The following is a 20,070-nucleotide window of genomic DNA, read 5'->3' as shown; positions in this document are numbered from 1 at the left end:
TCCAAAGCAGTCTACAGATTTGATGTATGATATTTTAAAAAATACTCATGACATTTTTCAAAGAACTAGAACAAATAATCTTAAAATTTATATAGAATCACAAAAGACCCAAAATTGCCAAAACAATCTTGAGAAAAAAGAACAAAGCTAGAGATACCATGCTCCCTGATTTCAGACTCTACTGCAAAGCTACTGTAATCACAACAGTAGGCAATGGCACAAAAATAGACATATAGATCAATGGAACAGAATGGAGAACCCAGAAATAAGCCCAAGCACATATAGCTAATTAATCTATGACAAAGGAGGCAAGAATATACAATAGAGAAAAGACAGTCTCTTCAATAAGTGTGCTAGGAAAACTGCACAGCTACATGTAAAAGAATGAGACTAAAACATTTCCTCACACCATATACAAAAATAAACTCAAAATAGTTTAAAGACCTAAATGTAAGATGTGTAACCATAAAATTCCTAGAAGGGAATATAAGCAGAACACTCTTTCACATAAATCATAGCAGTATTTTTTGGATCTGTCTTTTAAGGCAAAAGAAACAAAAAATAGCAAAAATAAACAAATGGGACCTAATTAAACTTAAAAGCTTTTGCATAGCAAAAGAAACCATCAACAAAGTGAAAAGATGACGTACTGAATGAGAGAAAATATTTGCAAATGATGTGACTGATAAGGAGTATATATTCAAAATATATATAATAACTCATACAACTCAATAACAAAAAAGCAAACAACTCAATTAAAAAATGGTCAGAAGACCTGAATAGATGTTTTTTTGAAGAAGATATACAGATGGCCAACAGGCACATGAAGAGATGCTCAGCATCCTTAATCATCAGAGAAATGCAAATTAAAATCACAATGAGATATCACCTCACACCTGTCAGAACAGCTATCACCAAAAAGTCTACAAATAACAAATGTTGGCAAGGATGTTGTGAAAAGGGAACCCAAGTAAACTGTTGGTGGGAATGTAAACTGGTGTAGCCACTATAGAAAAAAGTATGGAAGTTCCTCAAATGATACAGCAATTCCACTCCTGGGTATATATCTGAATAAAATGAAAACACTAATTTGAAAAGGTACGTGCACCCCAATGTTCATAGCAGCATTATTTACAATGGCTATATAGTGATCACTTTGGCAGCACATATACAATAGCTATGTAAGTAACCTAAGACATAGAAGCAACTTATGTGTCCACGAACAGATGCATGAATAAAGAAGAAATTATATATATATACACACACACACACACACACACACACACACATACATACACACACACACACACACACACACACACACACACACAATGGAATATTACTCAGCCATAAAAAAGAATGAAATTCTGCCATTTGCAACAACATGGATAGACATAGATGGTATTATGCTTAATGAAATAAATCAGAGAAAGACAAATACTCTATGCTATCACTTATATGTTGAATCTAAAAAATAAAATAAATGAATGAATATAACAAAATAGAAACAGATATAAAGAGCAAACTAGTGGTTACCAGTGGGTAGAGGGAAGGGAGCAGGGGCAGGAAAGGGAGAGGGGATTAAAAGATATAAACTATGTATAAAATAAATAAGCAACAAGGAAAGATTGTAAAGCACAGAGAAATAAAGCTATTATTTTGTAATATCTTCAAATGGAGTATAATCTATAAAAATATTGAATTCTTATGTTGTATGCTTGAAAATAATATAATATTTTAAATCAACTATACATCAATTAAAGTAGTAAAAGAAAATAAAGTAAAAGAAAATAAAATAAATGAACCCCAAAATATTCCAAATACAAAAATATATATTATTAATTTTGAGTTACTAATGCCACCATTTTATAATAACTGGATAAGTCAACTCTAACACTATCTTTTCAAAATTAGCCTAAAGAACTGCACAAAAAGTGTGATAAATTGATAGGAGACAGTATAATTTTTTGAAAACATTTCTTTTAACCTCTGCCTGACCATTCTTTTCTGATGTTCTCTCCACCTATCTTAATACAGAATGTCTGCCTTATTACTTGCTCTTATTTTTGTGTTTACTCTCATACGTTGTTATTGTACTAAATTCTGTCTTCATCCATCATCTTTTTTTTTCTCTGAACATATCTCTGAGAGGTTTCATACATAGCCATCATTTCAATATTGATAGTTTCCAAATGTATAACTACAACTCTGATTTATTATATTTCCAAGTCAAGAGCTTGTCTCTGGACTGAATTGTATCTCATACTGAAGTACAGGTTAGTGGTAAAAAGAATAACCTCTGAAGCCAGACATATTAGTTATCTATTGCTGATAACAAATTATCACACTTAGTGGCTTAAAAATACACATTTACTAATTATACCCTTACTGTGGGCAGGAGTTAATTCTGACTTAACTTTATACTCTGCTTCAGATACTTTCAAATGGCTGCAATCAATGTATTGGCCGGGGTGTGGGCCAAAGCCTTGACCAAATTTCCAAATTTACGTGGTTGCTGGCAGGATTTAGTTTCATGCAGGATGTTGGACTAAGGATATCAATTCTTCACTGGTTAAAGAAGCCACCCTTACTCAGTTCCTTGCCACTCTGTCCTCTCAAATATGGCATATGGCTTCATTAAAGCCAGCTAAACAGTCTGCTAATAAGACAGAAATCACAATCTTATATAATATCATCATAGAAGCAGCATCCTATTACATTATCTGTTGTCAGATACGAGTGGCTAGGCCAGACCATCTTTGAAGAGAGGAAATTACACAAGGGGGTGTGTGGTAGGCAGAATTTTAAAATCCTCCCATAAGATTCTCATCCCTAGTCATTCATTCAAACACTAATCTAGGCACTGGTGTGAAGTGGCTTTGAAGATGAAATTAAAGTTACTAATCAACCAGTCTAATTAGTAATAAGACGATCCACCTGGATTATCCGAAGGGCATAATCTAATCACATGAGCCCTTAAAAGCCAAGGATTTTCTCTGACTGGTATCAGAGACATGAGGTGGAAAAGGAAAGCAGAGAAGAGGTAAGGCAGAAGAGAATGTTAGGGTGATCTGGGATCGCACCTGCTTTTGCTGGCTTTGAAGATTGAGAAAGGGAACCACATGCCAGGGAATGTGGACAGCTCCAGAAGCTCAAAATGACCCCTGATTTACAACCAACAAGGAAACAGGGCCTCAGTCCTATAACCGTGGGAACTAATTTCAGCTACAAACCTCAAAGAGCCTAGAAACATGCTCTCCCCTGAAGCCTCCAGAAAGAACACGGCCCTAATAACATCATGACTTTGACCTTGTAAGACTTGCTGTGTCCGGGCTTTTAACCCAAAGAAATTATAATACAATAAATTTGTGCAGTTTTAAGCTGCTAAACTTGTGGTAATTTGTTAAGGCATCAATAGAAAACTAATATACGTGTAGTACCAGGAGGTGAGGATCATTAGGAAACGTCTTAGAATCTGCTGCCAGACCAGACTACCTGGGCTTTGAGACTTACTAGCTATGGGACCAGGGCAAGCTACTTCTCTGTGCCTCAGTTTTCTCATCTGTAACATAGAGATAATAACAGTAGTACCCAATCCTTAGGTTTGGCATGAAGAACAAGTAAGTTTATATATGGAGAGAAGAGTGACAGGCAAGTTATAAGTGCTATATCTGTCGGTTATCAGTATTCTTTCTAGAAGATAATTATTTCTATTTTTCCTAAAATCTCAAGGCATAGTTATTTTGGAAGTAAAAGAGTTAAAGATAATATCATAGTATAATACAATATTTCATTTTCTTTGTCCAAAATAGTAGGAATAGGGGAAGCAACACAACAATCATAATATAGAAAACTTTCCTTATCTAAATAAATCAGGCAACAGACATGCAGTTCTTGATAGTGATCAGCTAGTGACATTTATTAGGGCAAAACAGTATAAATGCAACCAGATGTTTCATTCATTTCTACTAAAATTGATTCAGTTTAATCAACAGACTCTCTCCAATGAAAAGCTTAGTATTGAACTCATGGTTTATATTTTGCATTCATAGTTAACTTTCAGATGGTTTTGATAATTACTCTATAGGAAAAACAATATTTCTTGCCATCTCCAACTGTTTTCTGATTATATTGAGTTTTCTTAACCTCCACCACTGCATTTGGTCTTTTAGAGTTTTGAAATATGTTTTAATTTTTTTCATGAATTTATCTGTCAGCCCATCACAAATTAATCCTTTTCCTATTTCTCTTTCTGAATCTAATTCTTTATTGCACACTATAGTTCATTTTTAAGTGACTTGAAACAAGAAAGAGCAATTAATCTGTGTGGAATTTAAATGTTATACTTCTAGATAAACTTGTTTTTCATAATTTGAAACTGATCATTCTCAGGATTGTAAATTTTTTGTTGGTGGAAGTTATATATTATTTTAAGTTGTCCACCTCTTTCAGGCCATTAGATCATTGTTCTGAAATCTGCAGAATTTTTCTGTTTTTATAGTTAATTCTTAGTTATTGACCATGAAACCAAGCAAAAACCTGCACCCCACTCCCCCTTCCAAGTACAAAGGCTTGTCCATGTCCCCTGCCTCTTGTCTGTAGAAAAGCTGAAGTCTCCCAGGCCTCCCTGGTTCACAAAAGAGCAGGCTCAAGTAGTTAATTATTAGACAATAAAGTCACAGAATCTTTCAGGGTCAGATGAACATTCCTGAGTTGTTTTACAGATACTATAACTGCCACCAGAGAGAAAAAGCTAATTGCATGATGACCAGACTGTCACCATGACATAAGCTACTCCATCTTGAGCAGTACTGAATCTATGGCTAGCACAATTCCATGAGCTGGCCTCAAGATAATGTGGTTAACATTATTACTCACAGTAATCTATATTTTTGTGGGCACCAAAATAATTGTAGCTTGCTCTGCCTGTATATGTAAGTGGGCAACTAAAATTGTCAGCAAAGAGATGCTACAGACCCATGTTGACATCTTCCATGTCATGCTGACACCCTATGTCAGCATGAAGAAGTTGCAGAAGATGAACCTTTGCCCCTAATCCCATAGAAATGGAATGATGTTTGACTGTGGGGAACTGAAAGCAGCTCATTTGCCTATTTCTGTTCCTCTCTAATCTTAAAAGACCCTAATTATAGGAATGAGATCACTAGGCAATTTAACTCCTGACTTATGCTCTCCTGAATGCATACCATGCCTTGCACAACCTGTAGATTCTTTTCCTAGATTAAAAGAAGTAAGAACGAAGAATTAAATAGTTAAAGAATGACTAGCTCCCTACCCCCAGCAGCCCCCTTAGCAATCCTACAGGCAGATAACATGGCAAGAATACATCTAAAGAAAGAATCAGCCAGTCTGCATGCAATGAAGAATGATGCAGAATCCAACCTCCTGCCTCAATGATTCACTGAAACTCCCCTTTTTCCCTTTAAAAACTGTCATGGTTGAGAAGAATATTCGAGTTGGTCTCAGGACATGAGTTCACCTCCCCAGATTGCTGGCTTTTCTGAAAAAAGCAACTTTCCTTTCTAACAACACTTGCCTCTCAATTATGGGCTTTTGATCAGCGAGCAGCTGAACCTACGTTCAGTAACAACCATCCCTCCTTATTCACTGATTTTTATGATTATAGAAATAATTTTCTATAATTTATAACAAAAAATGTTTCTGCCTTATTTTCTCTTTTGAAATATCTGGAAATACAGTTTTATGAAAATATAATATTTCTCCCTATTTTCTAAATTTAAAGAATCCTTCTGCTTTATCATCATTATCATTATTTTATTGCCCCCCTCTCGGGTATGCAAATAGTTAAGGTTAATGATTTGCCCATTTTTCTAATTCTTCTGTAATCCCACTTTATCTGTTCACCTTAACCTTGCCCCAAGTTGCAACTTCATTAAAAATTAATAAACAAACAGCAAACCTTTAAACAACTTGGGCAGTTTGACATGAGAGGGGACTCGATGAATAAGTACATACTTATTCTTGGAATGTTCTTACTAACAGTGCCATTTTGTGTGTATGAAATTCCTTTCTTTTCAGCTCAGGCAAATCTAAGTGAACACCCAACTTCTAGTGGGAAAGCAAAGGGATAATAGTGCCAGGTGGTGACTGGGAAAAGCAGCAGTGGGGTGTGGGGGGTTACACAGTTGAAATTTCTTTTTGGTACTATAAAACCATGGGTGGTCCTTTCCCTTTTTCACACTTGCTTCTTAAGTTACCTTGATAGCCAGGAGTCTAGGGAGGCCTCATGAAGCCACAGCATCCTAGGAGCATTATTTTATCATTCATTTAGAAGTCAATACAAGCACCAGAAAGAATATATGTGTTAGGTGATTGCTCAGTGAATACTTAGTGTACCCAATAGCAATCTCAAGGCAAATTGTGTAAATATCATTAGAAGAGAATTTAAAATTTTAATCAATTATTCTAATAAATAAGTGAAATTCACCATAGAGACCATGGACTTCAATGGAGGGCCCATCCATCTCTTTAATGTCCTGGAGTTCATTATTGATTTCATAAATACACTATTTTCATCATAAATATTTATCATTAGTGTCTTATTCTAGCTTACCTTTGCTATTATATTGAAATGAAGAACAGAATACAATATTAACCTTGGAATTGAAACTGGGTCTCAGAGGGATGAGACTGTCCATTCTAGTACATTCTCATTTCTGCAAATGACTGCAAAAATATAAACATATTTAACATTTTAAGGAAAAAAAACTGAACATAAAGCAAGCAGCCAATCCAAAGGATTTGGAGGTGCTTGTAAACAGAGTTATATGCTAATAAAGTGTGGTTTTGACAGATGTGTAATATGCTATTTGGCCTACAAAAGATATTTGTGGTCATTTCAAAAACACGATTAGATGGCATCAGGGAGAACTGCAGTATTTAAAAAGGAATGAATTTTTAAAGTAGCTAATAAACTTTGCAGACGTTTTAGAAAGTATTATAAAATGTTCTGTTAAATGTATAACACATATAATTTTGTTCTAAGTATTCCTTTTTATTTTTAACTGTAATAATCGGGGGTGAGTTTACAGTTAATAACTGGCATTGCCCAAACATCAGCCAATCAGAACACATTAGAAAAGAGTTCTGCAGGCCCTGCTGTGCTGGTGAATCCTTTAGTTATTGGATTATGCTGAAGTTCAGCTGGGTGTGGGGGAGGGGTGTTGGCTTCTGGGATAGTAAAGGATTCTCAGAGAGTGGAGTTTTAACAACAAGTATGGAATTATTTAAATACTATAACTGTGCCAATGTGTACCAGCTAAATATCAGCCCTGGTAATAATTATAGTAGTTATTGAAAGGCTACTTAGAATATATATGCATTTCTTCCAAGACAGTCAAAATACATGTGTATTGGAAATTATCACTACCTAGAATTGATTTTTTAAAGTAATATATTTTAGCTTTTTTTTTTTTTTTTTTTTTTTTTTTTTGCAGTACGCGGGCCTCTCGCTGCTGTGGCCTCTCCCGTTGTGGAGCACAGGCTCCGGACATGCAGCCCCAGCAGCCATGGCTCACGGGTCCAGCCGCTCCGCGGCATGTGGGATCCTCCCGGACCGGGGCACGAACCCTTGTCCCCTGCGTCGGCAGGCAGACTCTCAACCACTGCGCCACCAGGGAAGCCCTATTTTAGCATTTTGAAACTGAAAAAAAAGGAGCTTGGAGTTAACTGCAACTAAATCCTTAAATTTAGAGCATGGGTTAGTAAACAAAAATATGATGGATGAATTGTGTGTGTGTGTGTATGGCTATTAAACATATATATGCCATACACATGTGTATGTTTTATGTATATACATATATAATTGTTGCTCTCTATATAGGACACATACACATATTATGTGATATATGTGATACATATATGTGTATATATCTCTCTCTCACACACACACACACATATACAACTGCTTTAAATCAAAACTGTAATCCCCGCATTTGTTCCTGCCAGCACTACATAACTTTTAGAAAGAAAATATTCAGATTTTCCACCTTTGATTTCCTACTTTCATTTTCAATGATTTCTCATTTAAAACTAGTCAGAACCTGTTAGGAGAAAAAAATAAATCAGAATGCATTTATTAGCACATTTTACAGTAAAGATGTACAGTGAACACTACTTTAAAGTTTCTCAAATATAAAACATGTCAATGGAATTTTATCAGTGATAGAATAATACTGTGAAAACATAAGAGGGAAAAAAACCCAAGATTTTGTCTAAGCAAGAAAAGGCAAGATACAGCAAAAATGATATTTGCTTAACAGCCCTTAGTAATTTGAGCACTAAAACAAGTGGGACACTCATGAGGATAAAAAGTTTTTTCTAGCTAAGCAAAATTCTATTTTATATTTTGAAATACATATTATTTTTAAAGCATTACAAGAATATAGAAACGTCTGTGTCATGTTATATAGGAGCAACACAGGTCTAAATTCTTTCCTCAAAGACTGGAAGCCTAGAAAATGCATTTCCCAGATCCACTTGCTATGAGAGGTCAGGTTCACATTCCAATCAATGACACAAAACTTGTACAAGAACTGGAAGATACAAGTGAAGGAGAAACCATTATTCTGTTCTAACGGTAACAGGTGTACACAAGGACAGAAGGTATCTCAGAAGATTCTAGTAGCTTCAGGAGAGGTCCTGAAAAATCACCTGCTTTTGTATGGCAGGCAATAGAGATCACCAGCATTGTTATGTCATTTTAACAATTTCTAATTTCCTCATATCCAGTAGTGGTCTTCACTAGACTTTACTCTCATCCTACCAAAGTTTTTAAAGTATATAATCTATCGAATCCCTTCCTGCTAAAATACCTAACTAGTTTCTATTCTCTAAATTGACAAATAAGTGTAAAAAATTTTAAAATATTATATGTTTCATAGGATTGTAGTGGAAAATATACAAGAGAAAGCATTTAGCACAGCGCCTGTGCTATTATTTTCATCACTATTATTTCACCATTGGTTGAATGTCCTTCCTGACCCAACCTCTCTGACTAGACACATATCACAATCAGCCACTGTGCTTAAGAGAAAGAAGCTGACCTCTCATATTCAAGATTTCTAAGAATAGTTTCATCATCTGCAACTGAAACCACCTTGACTAGCCCCATTTAGAACTTTGAACTTGAAGCTTCAGAATTATCTTTGGAAAGTTTCTATAACCTATCACAGTCAATTGCGTTCATTCTCTCTATGCAGCGTTCCTCTCATATATTTGTCTCCATTTCTAAGAGCACTACCATAATATAGGGATAATGACATGTAAATGATATACTGTATTTAATCATCCAGAATACCCAGGAGAGTGCTGGTCCATAGTAGGTTCTCAATTCTAATTACTTTCTCTTTCCCATAAGGCTTTTAATATTACTGTTAAGTATTTCAAACTGATGTCCTTGTAAGGATGTCTATTTGGTAACTGTGCCTCTGGCATCTCCCAATTCTCATCTATATTGCATTCTATTGTCTAATTAATCTTCCTGAAAAAAGTTTTCTGAGCATGACATTCCAATTGTTAGAAATCTTCAAATACCCACAGAATAATTTTTTGCCCTTCTCCCCAGGAATTCAAAGTTCTGCATACTCTATCTACATGTTACTGTCTAATGTTACCTCTTACTGCTTCTGTCTTTACACCTCATTTTTCTAGTACAACTGGACTAGTTGATATTCACTGGTAAGCCCCATGTTTTGGATCTCTGCTTTTACTGTTTATTCTTCTAAATGCCTTTCTCCCCATCTTTACTTACTATAATTATACTCATCTTCCAAGGTTGTTCAAATATCATGTTGGTAATGAAGCCATAGCCAAAGGGAACCCGCTCTCCTAACTTTTCTTATGGTTGAATTGACTATAGTCTTCCTTATGTTATAGTAAATTTGTATATTTTCTTCTATTTCAGTTAATTATCTCAGGTTTTCTACCATGAGACAGAGGTGAGGACTATGTTTAAATCCTGGTACAAGAAGACACAGGATAATGAAAAATAGTTAAGACCGTTAGCTAAAAATTCATATCTGGATTAAACTTTCACCTTCACTTCCTAGCAGCTTTACTACATAACAGGTTTGTCTAAGCCTCTGTTTTGATCTTTAAAATAGATAAAATAGTAATATACCCTTAAAGATCCATATGCTAATCAATCAATAAATGGTTCCTTTTATTTTCCTTACATATTAGATTTGTCTTAAAACCTGATGTTAGAAAAGCATACCTGTTTTCATTAGGAGTCCATTTTATAATCTACAGGATGCTTTGACACTGTAGACTCAGTATTTGTTGCATGAATATATATAAATCGCAGTCATTATATTTATGCTGAGTTTCACAGCAGCTTAACCACTTAGAGCAGAAGGATTTCCTTAGACTTCATAAAATCTGAGGATTTCCTCTGTCTCCAGGCTGGCTGGCTTTATTCATTTGTTTATTTTTAACATTGGCCCCTGGTTATTTTCATTTTTCCAAATAAGATACTTCTTTTAGATCTCACGTGTCAGCAGACTACTCATTTCTTCCCTCTTCATATTCCCTGTGTCTTAGATTATCTAGCTGTTCACTTTCCTATATGCAAAGCAGTAATCTCATCAGTCTAGTTGACCAAAGGATCACCTTGGTACATGTTTACCAAACAGAACATTAAACATGACTTCAAAAAGGAAAGTACATCATTCCCCTAAAGGGAAGAGATGCAGTCAACCACACATGAGCAATCTGGATTTTGCTTGGTTAGGGATTTTTATGTCCAGAGCAACCTAAAAGGGCAGAGTATTTCTCATGCCAAATTTTATAGGATGCAACTGACTAATTAAAAAAAACGGAGGAGTCAGCTTTTGTGTGTCCCTTCAGGAGGCATCATGTCAGCAAGTTATTCTTCACTGCAGAGTTTTAACACACCATTAGGCAGCATCCATGGCCAAATTGATGTTGCTATGACTTATCTTTGCTGCTCCCAGAACCTTTGAACCTAGATCAACAAAAGGACACCCAATGCCCTTGTAATCATAGAAAGCAACCAGGTTTATCTGGAAGAGCAGTGGACCTGGAATTAGATTATTTATTCAATTTTTCAACATTATTGAGCAATTACTGTATGATAGGTTTTGGGGAAATTCCAAATCAGGAATGTATAACAGACAGCAGTAACTTACAGAAAAGGAAGAGACAGACATAAAAACAAGTAACTACAACTGAATGCAGAAAGTAAGATATGTCCAGATGTCAGAAGCTTTTATGGGACTATTCTCTATCTGACTTGTTATAGAAGTTTTTCCACTCACTTAACTATTATTACTTTAGAGCTAATCTGCTAGATGTCAACCAGATCAAGGCCTTTCTTTACATCCATTCATCTTATCCAATACAAAACTAAAGTCTTTACCATCACCTATGAAACTTCCATCTTCATTTTGTTATAATACTACTGTGATAAATGCTATTACAGTAACTCTTTGGGGACAAAGTTTAGCTAACAGAATTGTTATCTGGAGCCATTTTCTAAGCAAGTCTCCTACATATGTACAATTATTACAAATATATTTTTTACCATAGATTGTAAGTGAACCACATTTTAACCACTTCTGTTCAGACTCAAAGAGCAAAATCTTCTTTAAAAATTCCATAACTGGCCCAAAAGACAAGCAAGTTGTTACTATTCCTAATAAAGATCACTATAGACTAACTGCTATATAAAATAAATAATAGTATCCAAATAGAAAAGTTGCCAAAAGACGTTAAAAATAAAATTTCAAAATAAGTAATATGACAGGTCAATAAATATTTTAAAATCCCACCAGTGAGCAAAAAGAAAAAAAAAAGTAAATCAAATGAAATGCCAGTTTTCACTTGCAATAGCAAACATTCTGCAATGATAATTTCCACTATTCTTGAGCATATACTTTTTATGGGAGCATTGCTACCCTTCATGTACCAAAATTCCGATTTTATAAATTTACCAAAAAGAAAAATTACAGATGCAGAAAATGTTTTAGACAAGAATGTTCTTGTAAATAGCAATATTTTAATAATAATAGTATAATAGTGACAGATGACATTTATTAGAGGCATCTGGCACTGTACTATGTACTTATTTATATTATCTAATTATAATTTTAAAAACTTGAGAACCAAGTGTAAGCAACCAAATGTAAGCATAAAAGGGGTGTATTGCGTGTAGAAAATTGTAAAACAATATTAAAACCTACTAAAATTTATCTTTTTTCTTACCACTGCACCATCAATTCTAAATGTCACTTATAAAATGCTATTGCTGTGATTACCACTGAGATTTAATAATATAGATGTCAAATTAAAGATTGAAAAATAATTTGTTCTTTAGGAACATTTGGCAAATTCCCAGTTATATATCCAGCCTCCAACACACCTGGACTCCGTTACAAGCATTTATAATATTTAGAAACTCACTACCAAATGATTTCAAATCATTGAGCTCAATTCAGGTGTAGGTTGTGCCTCCAACCCTTGTGATGCTACCTAGTCCTATATTTACACACTAGTTTTAAGTAAACAATGATAGCACAGTGATTGTGAAGAGGAAAGTAAAGAACTAGAGTTACTTTAATTCTGTTATTTTATAGTCCACTGGAAGGTGCTGGTAAGGTAGGTTTCATTCTGAGGTCTCCTCTTGGCTTATAGACAGCTATCATCTCACTGTGTGTTCATATGACCTCTAAACTCATCACAAGTGCTCCATGCTCACAACCTCATCTAATCCTAATTACCTCTCAAAGGTCCTGTCTCCAAGTACCATTACATTGAGTTTTCGGACTTCAACATATGAATTGGGGGGGTGGGGCACAAACATTCGCTCCATAACACACAGCAATTTAGGAGAAATGGATTTATAATCTACTTGTGCTGTAGTCAAAAGTATATTTTCAGCTTCAGTGAAGTATAAATTAATATGTAATCCATTGTTGTTTGCATAGATCACTGCTGATTAAAAAGAGTATGCATATTTTTCTCAGTCTAACAGTTTTCTGTAATTATAATGTCTGTACCACATTGCTTTTTTCACCCTGTTGTCTGATGATATTGATTATACATGTCATGCTTAGTCACTATAATGAGATTGAATGAAAACTATGTTCAGAAATGACACAGCATATTACATATTCTCTTACATGTGGTCAAGTATATTTGAGAATTTGTTCTTCACAGGTAATGCCCAAGGGCTTTGACTAAAGGGCATTGAATCATTGATGTTTTCCTCATTGTGGGTTGAATTGCAATTCAAGCTGGTGAAGAAAACCACACTAGTCCTGAAGAGTATCCTAAGGCAGGCTATATCAAGAAATATGTGACATATGTATATATTACTAAAAATATTTAGAGGACCTATCACACCATGAAGTTTAAATTAAAATATAGGAATCAGAGCTTTCAGCAAAGGAGGTACTCTGTGACATCACTTTTGTATGACTAATTTTGACAGTTCAGAACTTTCTGAAACCAAACACAGATGATCATGGAAAAAGCCCAGATGTTTTTTGAATCAAATGAAATTAAGCCTCAACACTGCTGGGAAGTAGATGCATCTTAGTCTTTTAGATTAGAAAAGAGTAAAATGGAGGCTGAAACATGTTAAATGAAATTACTCAAGGCCACTCATTAAAACCATCACTGGCCTTTCTGAAGTATTTTATCAGATGAAAGCCAGACTAATTCTATGATTTTATTATGCCCATTGTGCTTAGCTGGTTAGTAGATACTTTCTTTTATTTGGGAAAAATATAGATTTATGACTTTTGTTTGCAGTCTTCAGGGGATGGAGAGTGACAAAGGGGCACAAGTTTTTTCCTTAGAGTAGTTTCAATGTTTAGAAACCACAGATTTTTTCTGGCTTTTCCTGATACCAATAACATGTTTTCCAAATTAATGTACTTATGTTTATTGAAATAAAATTTTACTACATTGACCAGAAAAATTATTTAGTATGTTCTATTACTTTGTTGTTTCCCCACTCCCCCACCCCACCATACACTGAAGAGAAGTTAGCCCTGTTCCCATAAGTCAGGGAATCTTTTCATTACTTTAATATATGAAGGGGGAATCAGGCCTGGGTAAATTTCTATGTTTCTGTTTAATGGTGCATTTAAGTATGCCAGAAGACAGCTTTAATGTAATTCCTATGGGGTGTATTTTATGGCTTAACAGAGATAAAGTATTGGGGTATATTCACTATGGTTTACTGTAAAAGTAACTTGAGTGACACAACCTACAGAGGCCTCTCAGGATAAACTAGAACTTATAAGACTAGACCAAATGCCATATTAGGAAACAATTTTCCATAAATTTTGAAAGCTTTCTCACATTTAATTGATTGTAAAAATAGTCATCAGAGTTCTTCAAAATTAGTCTTTTTTAAAGACTTTGAAAGAGTTCCAAGTAAAATACTCCTAATAATTTCAGTTGTTATATTTTTATATTTAGAGCTCCTGAATTTATTTTTCAAAGTTTTCCTAGTCCAAACTTAATGATTCTTGCCTTGCTGTATGTTATCATGTCTACCTAGAATATATCTCCAAGAGATATTAGAAAATTCCAATGAAACATCAAGTATTCTGATACACTGAATTCACTGTAACATTATTATGAAAGGGACAGAAAGGCAACTTTTTGCAGCAGCGCAGTGGAAGTACATTTCAATTCCCACCAAACATACATTAGAGCAGAGGTATACTAATTGTTTCTTTTATATAGAGAGCAATGCATGCCCAAAGGTAGTGATGGAAATTCCAATCAGAAATCTTATCATGATTTACAAGAATCAATATCTAGTGATGTATAACATTTTTGTATATCTCTATTTTTGTGACATACAGTCGGTAGGGCATATGTCAGTTAAGCACACCCATACGTAACTTATTTCTGGTTTATTAAAGGTCGTATAATTCCATCTGCAACCTCAAATTACCCTTAAAGCATTTTAGTAGCATAGTATACCCAAAAATGTAATATACCAGCATTTCTACTCATAACTAATCAGATTTAATATTATACTTTATCAGATTCAATCTTCAGTTTGTATTATTGCAGATATTATTCTACTTTGAGAAATAAGCTGCACTTAAAATTTTAAAATTCACACCAACTATCAACTCCATTTAGCAAATGTCTGCTTACATCAAAGAATATAGAAAGCCTTCTTCAAGTAGCCCTTATTGCGAAAATCATAGTTTTTTGGAACTACAACAAATAGTTTGAATTAATAAAAACGTTTGAACTTTAAAAAATTTGTTAATTGTATTTTCTATATTTTTAATCATGTGGTGCTGTTGAAACGTCTTATGTAATGTTAATAATGTCTTGCTTTGTGTACAAAATGTGAAGCACTGTGACTGGACAGATAATTACCTTCAAGTAATAATTTTAAAACTGGTAGGCCAAGTGATAGGTAAGCCATGTTTTACCTATAGCAATTTGGCAAAGCATTTTATAGATTAAACAGAAATAATCTCATCCTTTGTCAGTATCCCAGGAACCATATTAGGGTTATACAGTGGATTATTATTATTTGTTGTAGTAATATTCAATAATGTCACCACAAACACTGAATTAGCAAATATCAGAATCATTACCCATAGAGGAAATAACAGGGTTAGGTTCCTGTGAGCTGCTGGTCACAATATTTCATCAACCAAGCAATACAAAACCTTGTTTTATGAGTATTTCTGTGTAATGACACTTTATTTGATATATATTGTTGATTCATTAACTTTGAACTGATGACCAACAACACTTTAACTTATACCTGAACAAAACTTATTTAAGGATTTTCTCCGCAGGACACATCACAGACTTCCTATGCTAAGGAACACTAAATACACTTCAATGCTATGCTCAGGCCCCACTCGAAACAGCAAAATCACCAACAAAAGCATAACAGGTAAAAAATGTGGCATTAAATAGACCCCCAAAGGACAGCTGTTTTCAGTAGGAGAGCCGAAACCAGAAGGCAGAGCATTGCCTTGTGTTACTTCACCTGGAATATGTGCCATCAGGAGACTGGAATTTCATTTTACCACTTCGTATGTGCAAACGTCTACAAAGGATCCGGGAAAGACCTACCCTTACAAGTATTGGTTTTAGGGTTATAAACAGCAGGGCAATTCTTAACATAGAATCTGCGAATAACGAGGATCAACTGTATATACATTGGAACTTGTACAAGTGATTTTAGTACATTTTATGCTTTTTTTTAACAGTCATGTATATGATAATTGAAAATCTTTTTACATCCTATAATGACATCATTCAAGCATTTATGAACTGCTCTTGATCATGCTAGTGCTAGTGTAAAAACCCTATCCCACAATAAATAACATTGCATTAGATGTTAAATGTGATAAAACATAAGGTGAAAAGCTACCCTGCTGCTCACTTAGGAGAAAGCACTTTATAAAATATTAGAGATAATAATGAGAACATTTAAAAAGTATTTAAGTAAACTTGTTGTCATAGTTGCATATTTATGTGCTACATAAACCCAAGTTTATATAAATTTTTATTTGAAAATTAGCCTTGAATAATTTATTCAACTATGGAAGGGCTCCAGAACTGCATGCCTAAAATGTAACAGTCTTATATATGTGTAAATCAATAATTTCTGCACTCTAGGGTGTAAACATTTGATCATTTTTCCATTTATTCATTCAGTAAACCTTGAGAATACAATGACAAATAAGACACCGTACCTGTCTTTATGAAGCACACAGTCTAGTAATAAGGTCAAATAAGTAAGCGAAGAAGTAAAATATGATAAAAGGTATTACTGATTTATATGCACAAGGATCCATGGAGAGGTATCTGTTTCAGGCTTCATAGGGGTAGGGGGGGAAGAGCAGAGGTAGAGGTTGTGAAAATGTTTCCAGAAAAACAGACATCTGAGCTGAGCTCTGAAGAGTTAGTAGGAGTTCAAGAGGCAATGATGTGACAGCTGAATGTAAAGGGATGACAAATGTACTAAGCCAGGGCTTCCCTGGTGGCACAGTGGTTAAGAATCCGCCTGCCAATGCAGGGGACGTGGGTTCGAGCCCTGGTCGGGGAAGATTCCACATGCCACGGAGCAACTAAGCCCGTGCGCTAAAACTACTGAGCCTCTGCTCTAGAGCTCGTGAGCCACAACTCCTGAGACCATCTGCCACAACTACTGAAGCCCACGCACCTAGAGCCTGTGCTCTGCAACAAGAGAAGCCACCCAATAAGAAGCCCATGCACCGCAACGAAGAGTAACCCCCGCTTGCCGCAACTAGAGAAAAGCCCGTGCGTAGCAACAAAGACCCAAGGCAGCCAAAAATAAAATAAATAATTTAATTTATTTTAAAAAAATGTACTAAGCCAGGCACCAAGCATAGATAAGAATGAAAAAAAGAACATGAGTGCCAAATATGGAAGTAGAAAGAAATGAGGCTGCAGAGGTAAACTGTATAAAGGTCATGAAGAAATGTGCTTGTCTGAATAAAATAATATAGGGACACTGCTGAATTTTAAGCAGGGAAGTGATATGTTGCTTGTGATAGTTTTAAAATATGGCCCCATATTCTTTGGTACTACTCCAACTGAGTCAAGGCTCTATGACTGCTTGAGCACTAGAATACAGCAGAAGTGTAAAAACTGGCTGTGCCAGTTTTTAGGAATTTGCCTTTCCAGGCAATGTCTAATTCTTATCTCTGGGGACCGAAGTTCTTAGAAAGCAGCCACCATCTAGAAGGAACTCCAAGCAGCCCAGAAACACCCATGTGGAAAGGAATTCAAGCCCCTCAGCTGAGCTTCCAACTATAACCAAATTGCCAGCCATGTGAATAAGCCATCTTGAAAGTTATTCTCCAGCCTTTAATTGTGTGTCCCACTGATATTGTGTGAAGTCCCTAAGCAAATTGCAGATTCGTGAGCTAAGTAAATTATGAATTTTAAGCCCTTGAACTTTGAGTTGGTTTGTAATGTAGCAATGGATAACTAGACTAATAAGACTTGTTTTTGCAAAGATGATTCTGATATATTTGCAGTATGGAAGTTACGACTGGGAAAGACAAAACTGCAGATAGGAAAGTCAACTGAAAGACCACACACAGATGGAGATAAGAAATGATAATGGCCAAAACCTAAGTACAGGAGTGGGGACCACTTACAATAGTGAACTATATTTTTACCATGAGTCAGTTTTACATAGGTAAATTATACATTAATAAAACTTTCAAAATAGAATAAAATATAATGCTCAGTTTTATGACTTAGGCACTTATATGGATAATGTTGATATTTATGTGAAAATTGCATAAAGAAATCTCATCCTTCCTTGAACTTTTGTTTATTTTCATGCCACAGTGAATGGTTATCTTGCCAGCAAAAATCTTGGCTAGGCTCACTAATTATCAATAGTTACCAATATGATGTACAATATTCCCATGCAAAATAACCGACATTTCAGACATACTACACCAAACAATATTAAATTGTCTCATGTTTCACTTTTATCAGAATACCAGTCTGAGATAATTTGTATCGGTGGGAGATATTTTATTGTATATGCAGGACATTTACTGCTCTGTTTATCCTAGACTTTATTCTTTAGCCAAGCTGCTAATATGTGCTGACTTGTATTAACCTCAAATTCTTTCATTCAGTTAACTTACTTTGTTATATCCTCAAATTATAGTGAAGGGCTGAAGCACTTTTAAAAAGCATAGCATTTCATTTATTTTAAAGATTTATTGAAGACACTTCAATACATCATTTCAGTTATTACCTACACGAAACAGGAAACTTCTTATAAATCAAAAAAGTTACTTACCTGATAAGGTAGTTTGCATTTTGTTTCTTATGTATAATATAAACAATGTATTTGACTAGATTTCCTTTTTTTCCTTTGGCCACCAGGAAGTTTAGAATTGTGGCTCAAATTTAATGATTACATTGAAACAATATGCTCACTTTCAACCTGGCTTTGATCTGTCATTTTAAGTAGTATTTCCCTGATTTTTATTTACTTTTCCTCATGTAATTGTGTTTATGTTAGAATTTTGGTTTTTCCTTAACAGAAACCAAATCTTGTCATCAATAGAAAAGGAAAATGTGGAATAAAAGTCTCAGGTATGTGTGGAACCAGAGATTTAAATTTGTCAAGCTCCTTTTTGTCTTATTCCTGCTGCTCTCTATGATTTTGGTTCATTTTGTCTACATGTGGAAGCTAGAATATGCCTACCTCATAGATATAAAACTTGCATGCTACAGGTCTTAAACTATGAAAAACGTATCAGTTTATAGTGTTCTCGTTGTCTCTCTCTCTCTCTCTCTCTCTCTATTTCTCTCTCTCCCTCCTCCCTCTCCACACTCATTTAATCACTTTCACTGTCTCTACCAATTCCTACATTTTTAAGAAAGTGACTTCGATTGGATCGGCTTGGGTAAAATGCCCACCTCCATTAGGCATATATATGGAGGCCTGAAGGTTGTGGGTCACCTTACACAAATTATTGTCCAGAAAAGTACAGTAGGATGATGGGTATTTGTGAGTCAGGCAGACATTGCAAATAATGTCTACTTCAGCATTCAAGTAAGGTTCTTCAAATCCTCTATGGAAAGGCTTATAATGCTCATAATGAATCACTGGTGCTCACAGAATCTAGGAGATATGACTTCTATTATTTCCATTTTATGAATAAGGAAACCGAGACATAGGGAATTTAAGTGACTTAACAAAATGCCACAGGAACTAAGTAGGGATTTTTAACTGAGACAAATTTGGCTCCATAGTCTGGGCTTTTAGCCTCTGTAAGACACTACCTCTCTGGGTGGGTGGGTGGGGGAACAGCGAGGGAGTTCTACATAGTACCCTGTCCTCATCATAACATGTTATCTAGAAGAGTTAACACTCATATTTAGAGAGTTAAATATCTGACACAAGGCTTTTATAGTGATATTGTTTCAAAACTATATTAATTTGCTAGTGCTGCAACACTTCCACTGGCCCAAGAAAATGGATTTAATATTTGCAATTATTTTGAGAGC

This window comes from Grampus griseus, assembly GCF_964374135.1.
Source record: "Grampus griseus genome assembly, chromosome: 4".
Lineage (NCBI taxonomy): Eukaryota > Metazoa > Chordata > Mammalia > Artiodactyla > Delphinidae > Grampus > Grampus griseus.
Note: the sequence above shows the minus strand (reverse complement) of the source record.